This window comes from Manis javanica, chromosome 2, assembly GCF_040802235.1.
Source record: "Manis javanica isolate MJ-LG chromosome 2, MJ_LKY, whole genome shotgun sequence".
In the NCBI taxonomy this organism is placed as follows: domain Eukaryota; kingdom Metazoa; phylum Chordata; class Mammalia; order Pholidota; family Manidae; genus Manis; species Manis javanica.
The window spans coordinates 114,524,120-114,539,674 of NC_133157.1; the positions used below are offsets into that span (position 1 = coordinate 114,524,120).

General features: G+C 45.4%; 1 long non-coding RNA gene across 1 annotated transcript in view; it reads left to right on the forward strand.

Annotated features, from left to right (window-relative positions):
- Positions 1–13,899, forward strand: part of LOC140847812 (uncharacterized) — a 37,715-nt gene extending 23,816 nt beyond the window's left edge. Inside the window, exon 3 of the long non-coding RNA XR_012128003.1 lies at positions 13,376–13,899. This is a non-coding gene — a long non-coding RNA (uncharacterized lncRNA). The remainder of the gene's footprint in view (positions 1–13,375) is intronic.
- The last annotated feature ends 1,656 nt before the right edge of the window (positions 13,900–15,555 follow it).

A 15,555-nucleotide genomic window follows, 5' to 3' on the forward strand; every position in this document is an offset into this window, starting at 1 on the left:
GAAAACTGGATTGGAAAGAGATGTGCAATAGCAAACAATTACATAGTATTTTCTTGATACAGACACAATAGGTGCAAATAACTCTGAGAAAAAAGAAAGTAGTATTATATAAAATAATTATAAAGTGATTAATTTTGAGTATTAACTTTGTTTTTAATATAATTTATTTAATTATAAGTTCATATACTTAAATTTTTTATAATGGCTCTGCTTAAAAACATTCAGCAAAATTCCTGAAAATTTAACTTTTGGCCCTTAGGAGCCAGTGTAGGCCAACTCTAACTTATTACTGGCTAGTAATTGCTCAAAAAATAAATAAGTAGAATAAAGTAAAATAAAATAAAATAATAACGTATGATTTCTGTTTGGCCACAAGAGGGCATTATCAGGCGAAATTAGATTGGAGGAAGGCTTTTGGACTGGCTTTCTTGACCGGGTCAGTCTGAGATCTTTAAGTCTCCTGGAAGATTTTAATTCTGGGAGGTTTTTGGTTATTGTGGGAACTCATACAGTTGCAGGCCATTCTTTATTTCACAACATAAACTTCAAACCTCTACCACACCCAAATAGCTTCATCCCTTTGTGTCTGAAGGTGTTGGGGCTTTAAGTTACCAAATGAAAAGTTCCTCGATAGGCATTAAGTCTTGTCAGTGAGGGAAGAAGAGGACAAGGAACGAGTGTTTACACTGTCGGGCCCCTGACAAACGTCATCTCATGTAATCCTAAAAGAATGCCTCCGTGATCACCTAGCCCAGTATTGGAATTGGTAGACTGCCAGGCATATGAATAATTACTAATATAATAATCCTACAGGTTTATCCTTGGCATTGCCAAATAGTTTGTACTTTTTAATTCACATGAGGAAAATCAGGAGTATATTGTGGGTCTGATGACCAATATGAGAATGGAAGAAATCTGATGATTTCTCTCTGGCTGGTCTAACTACAGGATCTAAGACCTTTGGTTTTTGAAGGGTATCTATGTCTTCTTAGAGTCTTACTAGGGAGTTTATATCAGGGTTGGCCAGAGTGCCCTCTAGAGTGTGTTTGGGACACCCTGGACAGTCAAGATGTGACATAGTAGGTCTCCCTCATCCACTGTGTAAAGGGAGAAGAGACTAGCCAGAGTGTGTGTGTGTGTGTGTGTGTGTGTGTGTGTGTGTGTGTGTGTGTGTGTGTGTGATTGTTCCACTCTCTTGATCCATAATACTATTAGTCTAGTGCAATTGTTCTCAAAGTTTAGTCCCTGAGCAGCAGCATCAGTTCCACATGGGGATTTTTTAGAAATGCTCACTTTCAGGCCCACCCAGACCTGCTGAATCAGACCTGCAGTGTGTGTTTTAACAAGCCCACCAGGAAATTCTGATGCCCACTCAAGTCTGGAGACCTGTTGGCCTGGGGTGCAGAGTGGTCTAGACTAGATATGCATATGTATTAGATGCATCCTAGGAACTTAGATAGGTGACTGATGTCCCAGCCCACAAAAGGACTGATACGGTATGATTCCATTTATCTGTAATGTCTGAAACAGAGCAACCCCATAGAGATGGAAAGCAGATCAGTGGTTGCAGGGAATGGGGGAGAATGAGGAGTTGGGAAGCATCGATGTTTCTTTTTGGAGTGACAGAAATGTTTTCATGTGTGATTAGATAGTTGTGGGGTATATACAAAGCAGTGCTGAAAACCCTTGGAATTGTACACTTAAAAATGAGTTAAAATTATGATTTCCTCTCTCTGACTACCAGCCAGAAATGTGATTAATTTGATCTCATCTGAAAAAAAAAATAGCACCTGCTGTCTGGGGCCCATCCCCAGAGACTCTAGTTGGGGCGCAAGCATTGGTATTTTTATAAATCTCACCCAGTTGATTCTAATCTGCAGTCAGGGTTGATAATTTAAGTTGGTGCAATAGAGCCACCCACGGGCCATGTTTTAAGTCAAGGGAGCTGTGGTGTGAGTGGCTGCAGTGTGGGGTAAGGGGTGCAGGAAGGGAGAAGTGCAGGGGATGCTGCCTTTGGTTCCTCTCTAGTCAGGGATTCGGGCAGACAGGTCTGGGGCTCTACATTCATGGTGTGTTTGACCTCTGCTGTTTGTGCAATCTTGCCCATGTTGCCTAATCTGCCTAAGCTGTAGCTATTCCAAAGGTTGCTGAGAAGATAGATGGTGATCAGTGTTCAGCAAATAAGCATCAAGCCTGGCATACACTAGTGGCTCAACAAATGTTAATCTCCTTTGCTTTCCCATTTCCCTGTGCGTTCAATACCTACTGACTGACTCCTTAGAAATGCGTGCATTGCCAGCTAGTTCTCTGTCTACCACTCCCCTGAGCTGCATGAGGTTAGTAGGAGAATTAGGGGGGGCTGGGGGCAGGGGTCTCTGCCAGAGGGCTTTCCCCATGCTGGGCTTCACCGCCAGCTTAGGCAAGGGCTTCCTTGAGAAGACAGGACTCACTATCTCTGCTGCCAGGTGAGTCCACTTTGGAAGAGGACGCTGATCAGCAGGAGGACGCAGCCAGCCACTGTCAAGCAGAGAAGCAGCGTCAGCAAGGCCTGTCCTGGTGAGGTTCCAGAGCAGGCTGAGAAAGTCCCTCCAGGAGCAAGGATTTCTGGGAAGGAGTGGGCACTTCAGTTTCTGCTTTCCCATCTCAGAATGTAGCTCTCTTCCCTGGAAGGGCCTGGTGAGGTATGGAGGGTTCCTCAAGGGACTGGCTGTCTCTGGGGGATGAACTGACAGGCATGCTCTTCAGAAAGGGCTCAGAGGCCCAGGCCTCAGTTAAGGAGCCATGAGTGAGGCCTGTGGCGGGTAAAAGAAACGTGTGCAATATTAAGAGATAATGATAAACACATTAGCATCTCTAGAATGTGTTCGTAGTTCCCAAATGCTGCTTTCCTGTGTCCTAGAGTAAGCAAGCTTTCTATCATCCATCCATCCATCCATCCATCCATCCATCCATCCATTTATCAATGTTAGATATACCTCAAAGCCCGTTTCTCTTTTTCTTTTTCCCAGCTATAACTGATATATAACATTGTGTAAGGGTAAGGTATACACCGTGATGATATGATACATTTGTGCATCTGACCTTTGAACAGCATAGGGGTGAGGGGTGCCAACCGCTCCCAATCCCCAGCATAGTCAAAAATCCACATATAACTTTAGATTCCCCCCAAACTTAACTACTAATAGCCTACTGTTGGCAGGAAGCCTTACTGATAACATAAAACAGTCAATTAACACATATTTTGCATGTGTTATATATTGTATTCTTACAATAAACTAAACTAGAGAAAAGAAAATATTTTTTCAAAATTGTCTCAAATATCCAAACAAAAATTTTCCACATATTATTGAAAAACTCTGTGTGTAAGTGGGCCCATGCAGTTCAAACTCATGTTGTTCAACGACTGACTATATATTGCAAAGTGGTAATGACTGCAGCTTTAGCATAATCATCACATAAATACTTCTATCACATCACGTAATTACCATTTCCTTTTGTGGTGAGAACCATTTAAGCTCTACTTCCGTAGCAACTTTCTAGTATATAATGCAGTATTATCAGCTATAGTCCACCATGCCCCACACTAGATCCCAGAACTGATTCATCTTCTAACTGCAAGTTTGAATGTGTCTCCATCTTTCCCACCCTTGGTAACCACCATTCTACTCTCTGTTGCTATAAGCAAGCTTGTTTTTAACCCCTCAAAGCCCCTTTTTCCTCCTACCAAGAATACATCTCTAATGTTTACGGGACATATTTTCTGTCTTCCCTGGTTATACTGCATCCCTCCCTCTTCGCCTCGGCCCCACACGCCCCCACACAAGATGTAGGACTAGTTGGGAGGAAGTGCCTGGTTACTGTAACCCATTCCTGTGATTGCTTAGGTTAATATCTGGATTACTCTTTTACTCTTATACAGTATACATGTAAGAGTAAGGAGTAAGTCATTAAACTAACCAACTAATTAATCACCAACCACCCAACCCACCAAGTTGCACGGGCCCACAGTGTCTGTCTGCTGTACATTGTCAGTCAAAGCAGTCCTACCCACCTGCTATCTGGTACTTGACTGCAAATATGAACATCTCTGTGGTGGTAGCCACTTCTGTATGTTTCTGAAAATCTGTGCAGAAGAGAGAGGGGAGGATGCTCAGTTTATGCTAATTATTGGGCTGCGCAGGCTGGAGAGAGTTAGGGTTGCTCACCTGATGGAAGGGGTGTGAAGCTTAGAGAGGCCATGGTGGGGTTTCTGGTTCTTCTGCCTCGAGATGCCGCCCTCGGGCCTGTTTCTCCTCTTCCTGACACTTGCTTTCTGCATGTTTGAGGACTGCGGGTCAGATGCGGGCGCTTGGTGATCTTTTACACCTACGGGGCAACTCTGCCCAGCTGCCGGAGGGGCTGCTCTGGGCCACCAGCCTTCCCTTTCTTGCATCTGGCTTTATGGCCAAGCTCACCTACACGGAAACCCCAGCCATACCTGTAGTACCTGTGGCACCTGTGGGGCCTGTCATTTTTAAGGGACAGTAAGTGTCACTCCCAGGAGAAAGCATCAGTACTTGCTTGAGGCTCACCCTCACCTGGAGGAGAGAAGAAAAAGTGGGGAGTGGGGGTCCCACAGCACGAGTCCATCACAGCCGACCCAGACACACCAGGTGAGGGGTGTCTCGGTCTGGGCACAGTATCTGGGGGTGCCACACACAGCTCCACATCCCAGTCACTGGCAAGCGGGCAAGTGGCCCTAGGACCACCAGGTGAGAGGCAACTCTAACCCCAATCCTGGCGTTTCCATGGAACTTTGAGTGACTCTCTCTCCCCAGGCTTCCTCCTTAGCCCTGCTTTCCATCTGAGGCTTGGAAACAGGTCATAACAACATAAATACCGTGGGACCATCGCATGCAGTAGACATGCACAAAGGATAGCCTTTCTGTGTGACAGGCTCCCTATTCCTCAGGGGTGTTGTTTTGTTACTCAGGACACTGCTTCAGCTCATCCTCCTTTCAAAAGGAGGCGACCCATACACCCTGGCTGGCAGTGGCTTCCCTGTGTGGGAAAGAAGCACAGCAGCCCCAAAGAATCCAAGAGGAAGACATGGGATGTGGAGAATGTGTGAGCAAAGGAACCAGTAACACTATGGTTAAATGTAAGTAGCTTTTCATTATAGAAATGGTAATATGATTTCAGAATGAAAATAACAGAAGAGCCCAACAGAGGTGGGTTGTAGGTGTGTGTAAATGAATGAGTGTGGGTGTATGCGCACGCACACACATGCACATGTGCTGAAATAAACTCCATCCCTTGCACATTTGCACTTTTAACAAAGTGCAGGTGGGAACTGCCCAAAAGGAAGGAGCATGCTCACAGTATAACACTGTACAGATAATGGACTTGCTTTATATATCAGTAAGCTAGAATCATGGGGAAGGCAGGCTGGCCTTTTTTGAATGAGACGAAGTCTTGGCTTAGAGGACAAAGTGGAATTTCAGAATCAGCTGAAAAGAAAAGAAAAGGTGCAGCATTTTCATCAGTGAGGGGAGCTTGGGGATACTCAAAAGGCCTTTTGTGCTCTTCATCGCCTGCTATCTATCCCCATTCTTGATACAGGGGACCTGAGATGATGGAGACCTTAGAGTTTATCTAGTCTGTTTTCTGGACTGAGAAAAATGAGAGGCCCAAGGAGCCTGAGTGGCTTGCCCAAGGTCACAGAGCTGGTGGGTGACGAATCCCAACCTGGTCGACATGGTGGAAAAAGCAAGGCAATGGCCCTGAGAAGCACCACCACACTGGGAACTGACTCCCCCTTTCATTTATGCACTTGAGCTGTGGCCACATCCACCTCATCTCCCCACAGAGCAGTTTGCAGATGCTCTCAGCAGGACCTCTCTGCTGGGCCCTGAGTCCCTGTACCCACTGGTAGTGAACTGCCTGCCCCACCCTAAAATGGTAAATTCTTTCCGAAGCTTCATGTTCCCACAGTGGGGGCTCCCTGCAGTGGCCTGGAAGAGGGAAAGGAAATTCTGAAGGCAGCTTGAGGAAAGCATTGTCAGTAAATCCAAGTTGCTTCTTCCTAGAGAGTGGACCTTGGTTCTCATTCTATCGTTTCATTCATTTGTTCATTCATTTATTCATTAATTCTTTCATTTAACCAATATGTATTGAGAATGCTAGGCACTTAGTGGGAAAGCACAAAGACCCAGTCACGCAGGAGCAGACGGTCTATTGGCTAAGAAAGACACATGGAAGCAGAATTTGCCAAGGGCCATAGTTGAGGAATAAATGCTTGCTATGGGAACACAGAGGAATGAGTAATTGCTTCTGTTGATGGTGAGGATTTTGATAAGTAGGCAGGAGTGGAAAGGGCAGACTTAACCCAGGGACAAGGAGGCATTCGAACCAAGTGGGGCCAGTGAAATGTGAAGATCTTCATGGCTCTCCACAGCTAGTAAGGAAGCACGTCCTTGGGCTGAAGCTCGTGATCATCTTGGGACCATGGCAGAAGGATCTGACAAAGCCAAAACCAGGAAGAGAGAAGGGTGAAGAGAATTCTGGGGAAGGGGGCCCAACCTCTGGTCAAGCCACGCCTGAAGCTTGCCCCACAGAGGCTCCTGTCAAGGCCTGTGAAAAGTCCCCATGCTCACTAAGTTTCCACTCACCCAACGAAAACCCAAGCCTGACTGCCCATTAATCTCAAGGATCATGACCTGCTCAGACTTAATGTCAGGATTCCCCACCCCATGCCAGTCCAGATGTATGGGACCACATGTACTGTCTACCCCCAAACGTGTGAAACTGGACCAGTGCTCTGACCTTCCACCGCTTGAGCACCCACTATAACCTCTTCAGCTACCCTAAATAACTCCTCTGTCCCAGCAGGGAGCTGAGTGGTCCCACCCTAAATGATATGTTCTAGTCTAACATCTTGCAAATCACAACAGAACTTGTGTTTTAGTTGCAGAATAAAATTTCTTTTACAGCCAAAAACATTCATAATGGTCTGAGCCTGTCTGAGTTAGGTTTGCTCCTTTCAAATGAAAATATCCAAATTGATGTAATCTGTGAACTGTCTCTTAGCCAGACCAGCTGGTTATCTCTTGAGTAAGGGCAGTAAACATTGACCTTTGGAAAAAAACCTTTCAATAACCGTGGAGGTAGTATGGGAGAAGTAGAGAAGAACAGAAAAATAAATGACTTCTAAAACACCATTCTAGTACACAGTTGGAGAGATTAATGGGTAAAAACATCATTTTGCAACAATGCCCCTGGATTAGTCTTTTTTTTTTTACATAATGGAAGCTGCAAATAAATTCAAACTGATTTAAAGGAAGTAATCAGTAGAGAGATTCCTAGTCTAATTTCCAAATTACGTGAGTTTTGCCAGGCCCTTTAACTTCTCCATATCTCAATTGAAGTAGTTCTCCTGTCCCCCACTTGCTAGGTTGTAAGGTTCAAATGAGATTATACATAATATGATAAAGTTCTTTGTAATTTTATGCAATTATCATAGGTCTAAGGGTCTTATAAGATCAGCTGCTCCCCCAAAAGCTCTGGGTTTTCCTGTCGAGCTCTGTTTCTCTTCGTGAAATTATGACCTGACTTAAAGATGATTCATTCTGAAAAGTTGTGGCAGCAACTTGGTACTCACAGTGCTCATTCATCCACAGCCCACTATCTAAGAGGGATTTGTGTGCAGTGTCAAGACTCACCCTGTATGGCATGGCATAGCTTAACACTCATAATGTCCATAAGAAACATCTCGAAATAAATTGCTTTGCTGACAGTTTATTATCTTGTGGCTCAGAGAAAAACACAGAGCATTTCCTTAAGGGCAGGGACTGTTGTCTACTCATGTTTCTATTTTGTCAGCAGTGCCTGGCACAGTTAGTCCCAACTTTTAGAATTGAACTGAATTCTGTTTGGCCAGCTCTCAAACCAGGAGTAAGCCTAGAGCCCAATCACACAGGCTCTGGCTGCTGTGAGAGTGGCTTGAAATGCTGGAGCCTAGAAATAGTCTGTAGATGCTATAGCAATAGTTCTTGTCCACAGTTATGTCCTCAGAGGAGAGGCTAGTGGGATAGACTTTCCTCCTTTGCAGGACACATCATATACCTGCAAGAGAGCGGTTGGCTCCTAGGAATCAGCCAGATGACAGAGTTCAGATTCACCTCTCTACCTGGAAGGTTGACTTGGTCCATGGACTGCATTTGGCTTTGCATTTCTGTGGTTTTATTTTCCTTCTTTTCTTCAGGAATAACTTGTTTTTCTCTGTTCCCAAGGGCTAGAGAGTATGGATGGAATGAAGCAAATAAATTCACAGATGCTTAAAATAGAAAACACTCTGCATGTATTCATTTACTCAGAGTATCTTTCTAAGGCCCTTGATGTGCCAGGTGGTATTGGGGTGCTGGGTTTACAGATGAGCCACATGCAAGCCTTGCCCTTGGGTGCCCTCAGTGGGGCCTGCTCACACCCAGCCCAACACTGGCCTGTTGGTACCCATGTCGGTAATGACAATGGTCTACAACATATTTCTTAAATAACTGAAAGCTTTTCTGGTGGAATTTTTTGTGTTTGTATGTCTCCCCAAAAGGGATTCCATTCTGGCCTCCAGCCCTGCCGACACTGTGCATGGGTGTTTATGAAGGCAATGAGGAGTGCTCCAACTCAACACCCACTGACCCCTTTGTTTCCTTGAAGCAGTTCATTTAAAAGTTAGAGAGATGTAATCCAAAGCAAAGAAAGAAAACCTCTCCTACAACACTCCTCTCTATTGTGGAGAGTTTGGCAAAGGATCTGAGTATGGGCATAGTAATGAGGGGGCATCAGGATTCCAGCTTAGGGTCACGGAAGGTATCTGCTAGGTGCGTCAGCAGAGCCCCAATCTCCAGAATGCAGGTCATACATGGTTTAGGGGGACAAAGGTCCCTGTGGCTCACCAACAGCATCTCCAGGTTAAGAAATAAAAAGACAAGTGAACCTGCCACTATTCACCACATCCTAATATCGCAAACTGAACTAAAGACCTACTAGGGAAATGGGGCTCCTGGGAAAGCCTTCAGGATTCAAAGGATAAAGTTCAATGGCAAATCATGGTATCAGATCCACTTAGGTTTAGAAAGTCTTGGGTGTCATTCCTCTCAAATTCCACTCCAGGGAGGTGATCCACCTCCAATATCCAAGCAGTTGGCTCTGCCATCTCAGCTTACTCCCACCAGCCACAGGGAGGTTTGGGACCCTTATTTCACTGGTGATTCTGACACAGCTGATTTTGAGGACCAGGAGGCTCTCAAGCTGTGTTTTGATACCCAGAAATAAAGAGATTCTAAATGAACAACTTCCTCTGCCTCTCAGCTCCCCTTATGCTGATTTGGAGCCTTACCTGCACACCAGTCTGACCAGCCTGTAGGCTTGTTATTCTCCTCACTCCCCAAGCCCACAAGGGCTTCACAGAGCAAGAATAAGAGTCAGCAAGTTTCTGAGGATGTGGGGCCTTTGGGGAATATTCCTTATGCTCTGGAATGCCAGCTCCGGACAGGAGGCTGGGGAAAGCTCTGGACTGACCATACCTTCTGCTTGATAATAAGTTGGCCCTTGAACAACACAGGTGTGACCTACATGGGTCTACTTACATGTGAGTTTTTTCAATAAATACATTGGAAAATTTTTTGGAGATTTGCAACAATTTGAAAAACATTTTCTCTTCCTTTAGCTTAGTTTATTGTAAGACTACAGTAAATAACACATATACATGTTAAATCAACTATTTATCTTATCAGGGAGGCTTCTAGTCAACAGTAGGGTTAATAGTTAAGTTTTGGGGAGTCTAAGGTTATCCACATATTTTTGACTGTGCAGGGGTCAGCACCCCTGACCCCTTCACTGTTCAAGAGTCAACTGTGTAGTTTTCCTTCAAAGAACTCCCCCAAAGGCCCCATGGCACCCTGAGTGGAAGATGTTGGTCCTCGATTAGACTCCAGTATTCAGTAGCATGAGCTTCTCTTCCCTTTTTACCCTGGCAGGCAAAACATGCCTCTCCCACTGCCTCCATTTTTCTACCCAGAACTTCCTTAGTGCTGCAGAGATGGTCACTGAAAAGGGGCAGGTGGGGGGTCCTGGGCAGCTGTTAGGGGCTCACATTGCTCTGTTACTGGAGGCGGAGGTAGGATGAGGTTTCATCAGCCAGGATGTGGGTGGTATGACATAGGTGCTTTGGAAACCAAAACAAAAGAGAGTTAATTCAGCCTTACAGGTAGATATTGCCCTCTAGAATTGTTATGATTTTTCATATTCTTTATATGGGCTCATTCTGACTGTTCTTTTTTTATTTTTTATATTTTAATAAAATGAACATAACCTGAATTTTACCATATTAACTATTTTTAAGTGTACAATTTCAGTGGCATTAAGTACATTTTCATTGTTGTGAACTGGAATTATTTTTGTTAATTGTTCACTAATAATTCATGTCTGTTCTCTCCGTGCCTCTGAAATACAAGTTCCTTGAGAGCTGGGTATCTTGGTGCCTAGACCAGCCCTCAGGACCAGGAGATGCTCCTTCAATGTTTGCAGTGAATGAATATTCCAGAAACCACTCAAATTCATTTTCATATAGTTTGGGCTGGCCAACTTTTATCTATAGGGCTGAGTGAACAAAAGCTCACACTTGACTACAGCTCTTCTCTTTCCCTAGATAATTACAAAAGGAGACACTTACAAGTCCTTATGCACTGACATTTGTTTTCCCAGAAAGTTGGTTTGAAATAAAAAGTAAAACATTTGGACAAAACATCCCAGAATTCTGAAAAATGATTTAAAACATATTTTAATAAAGACACATAAATTAAAGACACCCCATGTGCACTGACACCCAGTACAACCAAACCCAAACTGGTGAGTAGGGTATTCATTTTCAGGCAAATCACCATCTTCTCCAGCTCTTTTGGCAAATCATCTGCAGCCTTTCAGGTTGTGAAGATCATTAAGAAGTAAATTACCACTGGCCCAAGGTGATGGACTTCCCCCCAGAATTAAGCCTTTTGAATTAGAACAGATAATAACCTGATGTGTCTATTAGCACTATAAACTAGCAGAAACAGATCTAAGATTGTATTATTTACTCAGCGAGTGATAAAGAATGGACTGCTCTGTGTACTTTCTGACCAAGATTCATATGACCAACTAGAAAATTTAATAATTTGTATACACTTCTCTTCTGAGCTCTTTACTCCAATACCACATTGTCTTGATTCCTGTAGCTTTATAAAAAGTCTCAAAATCAGAAGTGTTGTTATTCCATTTCAGTTCTTTTTCAAAGTTGCTTTGGCTGTGATAGATCTTTTGCATTTCCATGTGAATTTTGGAGACAGTTTGCCAATTTCTGTAAGAAAGCCTGCTAGAATTTTGATTTGGGAAGAATGACACCGTAACAACATTGATTTGCCCAATCCACAAACTTGTTATATCTCTCCATTTTATAGGTCTTCTTTAATTCCTCTCAGCAATGGTTTCTGGTTTTCAGTGTCATATCTTTCTCATCTTTTGTCAGTTACCCCTAAGTAGTTCGTACTTTTCAGTGCTACTGCAAATTATATTGGTTTGTTTTATTTATTTCAGTTTCCAATTGCTCATTCTAATGTGTAGAAATATAATTGTCTTTCATGTATTGATGTTTTGTCTACAGTAACTAACACATATATGGACAGCTGATGTTCAAAGTAGACGTAAGAGAAACTCAGCACAGAGAACCTTTCCAACAAATGGTGCTGGAACTATTGGATATCCATATCCTTAAAAACTCAAAACCAAACCAATACAAAACCTTCCATCCATACTTCACATTATACACAAAATTAACTCAAAATGAATCACAGACATAAATGTAAAACGTTAAGCTGTAAAACTTCTAGAAAACCTTTGTAACCTTTAGCTAGCTATGAAAGATTTCTTAGCTATGACACTGAAAGCATAATACATAAAAAATTAAGTTGAGCTTTATCAAAATAAAAATTTTCTGCTCTTCATTAGATACTGTTAAGAGAATGAAAAGACAAGCCACAGACTCTGAGAAAATACTTACAAATTGTATGTCTGATAAAAAATTTGCATCCATAACATATAAACAACTCAATAACACTTCAACAACTCAAGGTTTTTAAAAGGGCAAAAGGCTTAACCAGACACTGTACTAAAGAAGATATATAAGATATATTCTTATATATAAAGAAGATATACCAATGGCAAATAAGCTCATGAAAAGATGCTCAGCATCATTAGTTATTAGGAAAATACAATTAAAACTGTGAAAGACCACTACACACCTATTAGAACAGGTACAATTTAGAAGACCAGCCAGCCACCAACAGAAAATTTGTTAACTACATGAGGTGATGAGTATGTTAACCTAATTGTATTAATTCCTTCACTATATATGCATTTATCAAATCATCACAGTGTATACCTTAAACTTACACAATGTTATAAGTCAGTTATATCTCAGTAAAGGTGGGGGAAAACAATTTAAAGGTTAAAAAAAAAGTCTGACCACACCAAGTGCTTACAGGATATAGAGGGATTGGAACTCTCACGTGCTATTGTTGGAAATGTAAAATACTACAATTACTCTGAAAAATGGTCTGGCAATTTCTTTAAAACTTAATGCACATATCATATGATCTAGCCATTCCACTCCCATTTTCTCTATCCAGGAGAAATGAAAGCCTATGTCTACACAAAAACCTACATATGAATGTTCGTAAGAGCTTTATATGTAATAGCCAAAAACCAGAAACAACCCAAAACTCCATTAACAAGTGAATGGATAAACAAATTGTGTGATATCCATTCTCTGGAATGCTACTCAGCAATAATGAGGAGGGAGCTACTGATAAAAGTTACAAGATGGATAGAGAATTGGCACAGTTTCTATGTGTGAAAGAAGCCAGACAACGAAGGTTACCTACTGTATGATTCCATTTGTGTAAAATTTTAGAAAATGCAATTAAAGCAAGTGACACAAAGCAGATTGAGGGACAGGGCTGGGTAGGAGGTAAGGATTTTGCAGGATATGAGGAAAATTTGGTAGTGATGATTATGCTTACTTTCTTGATCATAGTGATGGCTTCAAGAATGTATACACTGACCTCTAAACAAATCACGCAATTTAAATACATGCACTTTATTATCTGTCACTTATACCTCAGTAAAGATGCTTAAGGAAACACTAAGAAATAAAAGGAGCTACTGGATGGCAGCAAAGTGTTTGTGGGGTCAGAGCTATGCTGTAGTTGATGAGCTTTAGAGACCTTGCCACACTTCCAGGAGGACAATTCATCTGTGCTGGATTCTGACTAAAGCCGCATTTCACTTTCACATTGTGCAACAGGGCTGCCCCACGGTGCTGGCTATCTCTGGCATCTCCTACAGGGTGGAGAGGGATACTGTCGAGCCAGCTGAGGGGAACTGACCAGGTCACCAACATAGCTCAGACTCTCAATACCCAAACATGGACTGAAGAAAACAAAACATCATAAATTCCCCAGACCTATGGTATCTACACCAAGCCAGCCAGCAGCAGCTGTGGATGGATGGCTCCAATCAAGAACTGGGTGGACTGGGCCAACTGGATGTAAATTACTGAGAGTCTCGCCGTGCACGCGCACACCATGGGGGTACTAACTCCCGGAGAGAGTCCATGGACGGCCTTCAGTGGGTCGCTGACTCCCAAATTATACGCAAGTTTTCAAAGTATGTGCATTCGTGCGTTTTTCTGGGGAGAGGGTTGCTAGCTTTCATCAGACCCTCACAGAGACCCCTGACATTGGAAGATTAAGAAGGATGCCAGACCAGTCTATCCCTTCTCCTCTCTCCTCTTAACTCCCGGGATGAAAGCCTACCAGCTACTCGTTGCGTTCTCCCCGCCGAGAGTACATCTAGGAGGCCTATGTCCCATCGCAACACGCCGCCCCCATCATTTCCTCCCGGTGGCTGGTGGCCCAGCGCGCGTGTCCAGGCTGCCCTGCCGCCTCGCGACCTCTCACAGCTTCCTGCTGCGTAAGAATGGACCGTTTCCAGGTCCCCCAGGTGTGCAACCTGCCTACATGTGTCCTCTCCCCAGGGCCGCAGTCCCTACCCGTTCGCCCCCTTCACTTTCACTGCTGACCCGTACTAATTACTTGGCTTCGTCTGCGGGGAGAGGCGGGGTGGTTGTCCTCGGACCCTGCAGGGAACGCGTGCCCGGCAGTCCCCACAGCTCTCCTCGCGGGTTCGGAGACCGAGTCCACGCGCTTCTCGAAATGGCTGTGAAGCTCCGCGTCGGAGCCCCCCGGCAAAGCCGGCCTCTTCCCTCTGCCTCGGCAGCTGGGAAGGCGGAACGCGCGCCCAGCCGCCCGTACCCTTCACCCGCCGGGCGGGCGCCCCGGGCGGCAGCTCCCGGTCCCTTCATGAGCGTCGGCGCGCCCGCCCCTCTGCGCCCTTCCCGTCGCCCGCGGGGGGCGCGCTCTCCCTACCCGGCGTCGCCGGCGGCCGGAGCAGCAGTAACAGCAGCGCGGGCAGGGCGCGCCCCGCGCAGCCCCCGAGCCGCTGCCCCGCCTTGGCCGCGCCTCCGCCCTCCACCTGCGGGCTCGCATCGGCCCGGACGCCCGCCGGCCCGCGGTCATCCGCTCCCGGGGGGAGGTGGCGAGAGCAGGTCCCGGGACTGGCCGCCCCACGAGCCGCATTCGCGTTCCCTTTTGCTTTAGCCCCCGGAGGGCTGGGAGAGATGAGGAACAGTGACAGATCAGTGACTCAGCATCCCCACCCTCTCCAGAAAGCCCCGGCAGCCTTCTTGGCCCCCGTCGCCGACCAGTCCCCGGAGAGTGCCGAGCGGGGACGTGGACCGTCCTCTGGGGAAGCCCGGGGTCCTCCAGTTCCTTCCCTTGTCTCCTTGCCCCTGAGGACCCTAGAAGCCCATTCGGTCCCTTGTCCTCACGCAGAGGGAGCGAGCAGAGGCGGCGGGAAACAGACGCTTTTCGGTACACAGGGTTGGTGGACATTCACGCCTGACTTCTGCACTCGGTCACCTCCCCTCGTCTCAGCCTGCGGCTCCGACTTCAGCTTCCCGAGATTCCCGCACTAGACCTGGACGATGGGCTGGCGGCGAGCCGCCCTACGCCGCGCAGGGTGACAGAGGAAGTGTCGCTGACAGTGGGTGGCAGAGGAGGTGTCGTCGCGGTGCGGCCGTTCGGGTCACCTGCGCGCGGCGCTCAAGCCCGCCCCGGAGCGTCACCCAGGCCACCTGCTCTGAATCCGGGCCATCCCTCTTATTCCAGCTGCTTCTCTCTTCTCCAGCAAGATTTCTGATATTTGAAGGAGGTGTGGGACTGAGAAGATTGAGGGCCAGGGCAACCAACTCATCTGTTCCCTACTTCCTTTCATTAGAGGAGTGCTCCTAGTCTACCATCCTCTTCTTTTGCAGTTGCACTTGTTTCTTTCTGCGAGTCTCAGGCCTGACTGACGTTGTTGAGAACAGGGTCTGTTATGTTAAAGCTCCTGATATACAGGCAGAAATTCCCAATTCTAGGAGTG